We start from the raw sequence: 6933 nt of genomic DNA on the forward strand, positions 1-6933 counted from the left end.
GGAAGGAGCAGGGAGAGAACAGAAGAGGGAGGAGAGAGAAGGGGGGAAAGGAAGGAGCAGGGACAGAGAGAAGAGAGCAGGAAGGAGAAAGAGGGGAAAAGAGGAAGGAGCAGGGACAGAGAGAAGAGAGCAGGAAGGAGAGAGAGAGTGGAAGGGGGAGGGACAGAGAGAAGAGAGTAGGAAGGAGAGAGAGAGAGAAGAGAGAAAGGAGCTGGGACAGAGAGAAGAGAGGAGGAAGGAGAGAGAGGGAAGAGAGGAAGGAGCAGGGACAGAGAGAAGAGAGGCGGAAGGAGAGAGAGGGGAGAGAGGAAGGAGCAGGGATAGAGAGAATAGAGGTGGAAGGAGAGAGAGAGGGAAGAGAGGGAGGGGGAGGGACAGAGAGAAGAGAGGAGGAACAAGAGAGAAGAGAGAGAGGAAGGAGCAGGGACAGAGAGAGAGAGGAGGAGGAAGGAGAGAGGGAAGACAGAAAGGAGCAGGGACAGAGAGAGAGGAGGGTGGAGAGAGAGGGAAGAGGGGAAGGAGCAAGGAGAGGGGAAAGAGCGAGGACAGAGAGAAGAGAGGGGCAAAGAGAGTGGGGAAAGAGGAAAGCGCAAGGAGAGATAGAGAAGGGAAAGAGAGAGAACACGGAGAGAGAGAAAAGGGAGGAAGAGAGCAATAGAGAGAGAGGAGCGGGACAGAGATGGCAGGAGCAAGGATAAATAGAGCGAGAGAGCGATAGAGAGCAGTGAGTGGCAGAGAGAGACTTAAGGGGCAAGGAGAGAGAGGGAGAGAAAAGAAGAGAAGGAGACGGCAGAGAGCAATGGAGAGAGAGGAGAGGGACAGAGATGGCAGGAGCAAGGATGAATAGTGAGAGAGAGAGAGAGAGAGAGAGAGAGAGCAGTGAGCGGGAGAGAGAAAAGAAGGAGAGAGAGGGAGAAGAGCAGAGAGGGAAGGAGGCCAAGGAGAAGGTAAATGAGCAAAGTGAACAAATTTTGTTCACGCTTTATTAAGGCCAGATAAATTATATAGTTATTCATTAAGGCCAGATAAATATGTAATTCATAATGAACACACGGTTTACTAAGAATGATTCAGCCTTAGTAACTACTTAATTATTGCTCTAACTCCTGAACCTAAACCCTTAATTAGGTTATTGTTATTTTAACTATTTGTTCATGCTTTATTAAGGCTTTGTTCATGCTTTATTAAGGCTTTGTTCATGCTTTATTAAGGCTTTGTTCATGCTTTATTAAGGCAAATGAAAGTGTAATTTTACACAGGTTTACTGCGACCCGGCACGTTACCTGCTGAGACTTTCATACTTGATGTTGAAACTAGCATGCTGGGGCGTAATGCTTTATAATCAAAAGCAAAGCAAAAAACTGCAGTTACATATTTTAGTTTTACGGCCAAAAAAACAAAACAAAAAAATCTGCTATTGCTAAAGCGTGAACATGCTCCTCTGCCTCCTCTCGTGTTTGGACCTATTGGACATGTTTTGTCAGACTATTTTTCCCCCACCATTTGTCATTTCCATTCACAGGAAATGTCTCTCTGAAGTGACATGGAAGCAGTACTCGGATAGTATTGTCTTGTTGTAGTACTCTTTATACTCTTACTTTAAGTACAATTTTAGACTTGATATTGACCTGGATTGAATCGACTGCTAATTTACATCTTCTTAAGTCATTATTTGATCCCATTTTGGACCGTGTAGCCTGGTTTATGAGGTCCACAGCCCTGAGGACGTTCACGCTAGTGCACACATCAACATTTTGAACTGTAAACTTGGACAGGACCCGTTTTCATCTCATCCCACGGCTCGATTATTCGTCCTCCTGATTTAGTCCTCCTGAGTTAGTCTTCCTGAGTTTGTCTTCCTGAGTTAGTCCTCCTGATTTAGTCCTCCTGAGTTAGTCTTCCTGAGTTTGTCTTCCTGAGTTAGTCCTCCTGATTTAGTCCTCCTGAGTTAGTCTTCCTGAGTTATTCCTCCCGGGTTAGTCTTCCTGAGTTAGTCCTCCTGAGTTAGTCTTCCTGAGTTAGTTCTCCTGAGTTAGTCCTCTTGAGTTAGTCCTCCTGAGTTAGCCCTCCTGAGTTAGCCCTCCTGAGTTAGTCTTCCTGAGTTAGTCTTCCTGAGTTAGCCCTCCTGAGTTAGTCTTCCTGAGTTAGTCCTCCTGAGTTAGTCCTCCTGAGTTAGCCCTCCTGAGTTAGTCCTCTTGAGTTAGTCCTCCTGAGTTAGCCCTCCTGAGTTAGCCCTCCTGAGTTAGCCCTCCTGAGTTAGCCCTCCTGAGTTAGTCCTCTTGAGTTAGTCCTCCTGAGTTAGTCCTCCTGAGTTAGTCCTCCTGAGTTAGTCCTCCTGAGTTAGCCCTCCTGAGTTAGTCCTCCTGAGTTAGCCCTCCTGAGTTAGTCCTCCTGAGTTAGTCCTAGTCGTGCTCGATGTGACATTTTGACCACCTCTTGCAAACGACTCAAACAGTCTGTTCTGTGGTGTGTTTGTGGATGACTGTGGGAGCTCATGTTATCTTAGTTAAACCCTTTGTCTGGCGGCAGCAGGAACGGTGTCTTGGGCGTAGCTCTGTGTCATCAGGAGGAGAGGATATTGCAGAAGAGCAGTTCATCAGAAACGTGTGTCGAAATAACCACCGCGCTCAAAACACAACCGAACGCCTTTGTTTACAGCTGCGGGGCTTCTCAATCTGTGGCACGCGGACGCGTCGAGGCCGCTCAGTGCTTTAGGCTGTGTCCTGATCGGTTTGCTGTCAGTTTAGTTTGTGTTGTCCGTTCGTTTGGAAGTTCTGATACGGTCCAAGTTAAGTCCTGGTTGAATTCTGGTTATGGTCAGGGATAGAGCGGCTTCAGTCTGGGTCTTTTGTTTAATCCCATCTGAGTCCTGTTTTAGACCTGCCTTAAACGTGCTTTTTTACTCTGGTTTAGTTCTGTTCACATTTGCAGTCATTTGGTCCTGATGTAGACTTGGTTTGGTCGTGTTCTAGTCCTCGTATAGCCCTGGTCTAGTCCAGATTTACTATTGGGATTAGTTTAAATTAACATGTGGTGAATGTGCACCCTCTATAGTCTGGACTTTGTTTTGAGCAGGTTCGGGTGACAAAGACAAATATTTCAAAGTGCACTTTGATGTGAAAATGTTGATACTTTAAAGAATATGCATTATTATTTTTGCCTCTTTCAATGAAATAACATATAATCAATCAAGAAGCAAGCGATCATTAGAGGTGGAATTTTCAATGCATTTATGGAGACAAAAGTTTTAGTAAGTTAATTAACCATGAGCAACATTTTCTTACATTATTTAACAAGACACAAACTCCTTTTTAGTGCTTCAATTAGGGCGGGCATACAATTATTAATTTTGCAAATTGAGACACATCCTAAGGAAGACAGGGCCTGGTTAGGTCTTGGATGAGAGATCGCTGGAACACCAGGGTCCACAATGGGGTGCTAGAGGTAAATTGTGTAAATGATAGCACAGGAGAACGGCTTATGGCTTTTTTTTTCATGTTCTCATGTAAATGATTTGTTGAACTCTGTTACATCTAGTGTTTTGAATGTTCTAGACACCATTGCCTCTATGAGGCTAAAATTGTTAAAACAAGCAGAAGGTGCCATGGAGAACTGATGATTCGGTCAGGGCACAGAAAAGGGAGTGCCAGCGGGCAGAACGGAAAAGGTGCGAGTCAAAGCTCCGAATTCAGAAATAGATTTACAGAGAGAAGTTGGACATGTGCAACCTCATTTTATGTAGAACTAGAGAAAGATATTGGAAGGATAATTGGAAGCTGCAGTAACAACTCGCCGGGGTGGGCATCACTGCACTGCCCTGAATTGGTTAAAGTCCTATCTGGAAGACACAAAGTTTGTTGAAATACTGTATCTGTACTGTATCTCAGACCACATGCCCCTGACCTGTGGGGTGCCCCAAGGGTCAATCCTGGGACCCCTACTTTTCAACCTCTACATGCTGCTGTTAGGTCAGCTGATACGCAGTGAAAATGTGTCCAATCTAACTGATGCAGACGACACTCATATCTATGTTTCACTGTCGCAGGTGAATACGGACCGGTGGATTCACTCTGTCACTGCATCCAACAGATCAATGTGTGGATGCAAAACAACTTTCTCCAGCTGAACTCAGACAAGACTGAAATCATCGTCTTTGATCCACAGAAACAAAGAGAAAGTGTTAGTGGTCACCTCCAGAGTCTCCTAAAAACCAAGTTAGATATCTGGAGGTAATAATGGACTCAGACTTGAACTTTAACAGCCACGTCAAGTCAATCAGCAGCTTTTTACTTAAAAAACATTGCCAAACTCTAGTGTCTAGTGTCAAAACCAGACTTGGAGAGACTTATCTCCAGTAGATTAGACTACTGTACTGTAACCTGCTCACTGGCCTCTCCAAACGAGCTGTAAAACAGCTGCAGTACATCCAGAACGCTGCTGCTCGGGTCCTGACTAGAACCAGGAAGTACCATCACATTAGTCCTGGGCTCAGACGTGACTCTGAGGACCTCAGGGACCGGCCTCCTGCTGGTGCCAGAGTCAGGACTAAACATGGACTGGCCTCCTGCTGGTGCCAGAGTCAGGACTAAACATGGACCTGCCTCCTGCTGGTGCCAGAGTCAGGACTAAACATGGACCGGCCTCCTGCTGGTGCCAGAGTCAGGACTAAACATGGACCTGCCTCCTGCTGGTGCCAGAGGCAGGACTAAACATGGACCGGCCTCCTGCTGGTGCCAGAGTCAGGACTAAACATGGACCTGCCTCCTGCTGGTGCCAGAGTCAGGACTAAACATGGACCGGCCTCCTGCTGGTGCCAGAATCAGGACTAAACATGGACCGGCCTCCTGCTGGTGCCCAGAGTCAGGACTAAACATGGACCGGCCTCCTGCTGGTGCCAGAGTCAGGACTAAACATGGACCGGCCTCCTGTTGGTGCCAGAGTCAGGACTAAACATGGACCGGCCTCCTGCTGGTGCCAGAGTCAGGACTAAACATGGACCGGCCTCCTGCTGGTGCCCAGAGTCAGGACTAAACATGGACCGGCCTCCTGCTGGTGCCAGAGTCAGGACTAAACATGGACCGGCCTCCTGTTGGTGCCAGAGTCAGGACTAAACATGGACCGGCCTCCTGCTGGTGCCAGAGTCAGGACTAAACATGGACCGGCCTCCTGCTGGTGCCAGAGTCAGGACTAAACATGGACCGGCCTCCTGCTGGTGCCAGAGTCAGGACTAAACATGGACCGGCCTCCTGCTGGTGCCAGAGTCAGGACTAAACATGGACCGTCCTCCTGCTGGTGCCAGAGTCAGGACTAAACATGGACCGGCCTCCTGCTGGTGCCAGAGTCAGGACTAAACATGGACCGGCCTCCTGCTGGTGCCAGAGTCAGGACTAAACATGGACCGGCCTCCTGCTGGTGCCAGAGTCAGGACTAAACATGGACCGGCCTCCTGCTGGTACCAGAGTCAGGACTAAACATGGACCGACCGGCCTCCTGCTGGTGCCAGAGTCAGGACTAAACATGGACCGGCCTCCTGCTGGTGCCAGAGTCAGGACTAAACATGGATCGGCCTCCTGCTGGTGCCCAGAGTCAGGACTAAACATGGACCGGCCTCCTGCTGGTGCCAGAGTCAGGACTAAACATGGACCGGCCTCCTGCTGGTACCAGAGTCAGGACTAAACATGGGGAATCTGCTTTCAGTTTTATGCAGCTAGAATCTGGATCAGTCTTCCTGTAGATGTGAGACAGGTTCTACTCTGACAATGTTCAAATCAGTTATGTTTAACCGTGCATATGAAAAATATTTCTTTGCACTCGTCTTTTATGTCTGAAACAGTTTTGAGATTTCTGTCATTTGATTTTAATGCATTTTTTTCCTGTTGTGTGAAATACTTTGTACAAATTGTGCTCTTCAAATTAACTTGCCTTGTGTCCTTAGGCAAGACACTTCCATATTGCCTAGTGCAGCGCTTTGAGTCCCTTGAAGTTGGAAAAGCACTATATAAATACACTGTAATAATAATAACCAAATAAAAGTGATGACTAATGGCTTCTAACTATAGAATATTTATGAATTAAGTGTATTATTGAAAATCAGAAATGGTTTATTCTTCATTGACATTTTGATTTAATACTGTTGCTGTCTTTGAAATGAAACAGTATTTTTGTGTGTATTAGAGTCTGTATAGATAATACGTACGATTATCCAAATACAACTGTGACTATTTTTTATCAACTAGTTACGAGAAGTCGATTGACCTTTTCAGTAGTTTTAGCGGCAACTATTTACTTCTACTAAAGTGATCAATAAATGAAATAACAATGAAAAGACACACTTTGTGTAGTTGTTGTAAAAGGATCTAGCCGTTCACATTTCAGGTCATTACATGTTCCCCAGGGCAGCTTTAACGTCAGTGAGAGCGATGAGTGAATAAATAGTAAACACATTTTAAAAAGTTGGGTATGTTTGTGGCTTGTTTTAACACTCTGACTGTCGTGCCTTTATGGAGTGATTGACACGCTCCCTGCAGCTTTGTGGCCGTGTGCATGTTTCAGAGCTGGCACAGACCTGAGGCTTTGAGAGGAGGTTAGTTGCTGATTAATTTCCACGCAGCCTTGAACCCCTCACGAGGCCAGTGGACTCCGCAGACTATTGACCGACTTGTGTGCTAAAGATAAAGCTATTTCAGTGCACTGTCTGACTGCACGGGGCCAATACTTACACAGCAAAAAACGACAGGACTATGGGTCAAAATGACTTCAATTCAGGTCTACATGCTTTGACTTGGTGCTGAATATTTGAATATGTTCTTATTTTCCGTATATTGGCTATATTTATATATACCACTGAAGCCAGACGAAAACATCTTTAAAATAGTAAAATAATGTATGCTCAAGTCCAGTTTTTTTTTATTCAAGCCGTTTGAACTCATGATA

Source organism: Eucyclogobius newberryi, unplaced genomic scaffold (genome assembly GCF_026437365.1).
Source record: "Eucyclogobius newberryi isolate DKJ021-1_F unplaced genomic scaffold, fEucNew1.0.hap1 SCAF_17, whole genome shotgun sequence".
Classification (NCBI taxonomy): domain Eukaryota; kingdom Metazoa; phylum Chordata; class Actinopteri; order Gobiiformes; family Gobiidae; genus Eucyclogobius; species Eucyclogobius newberryi.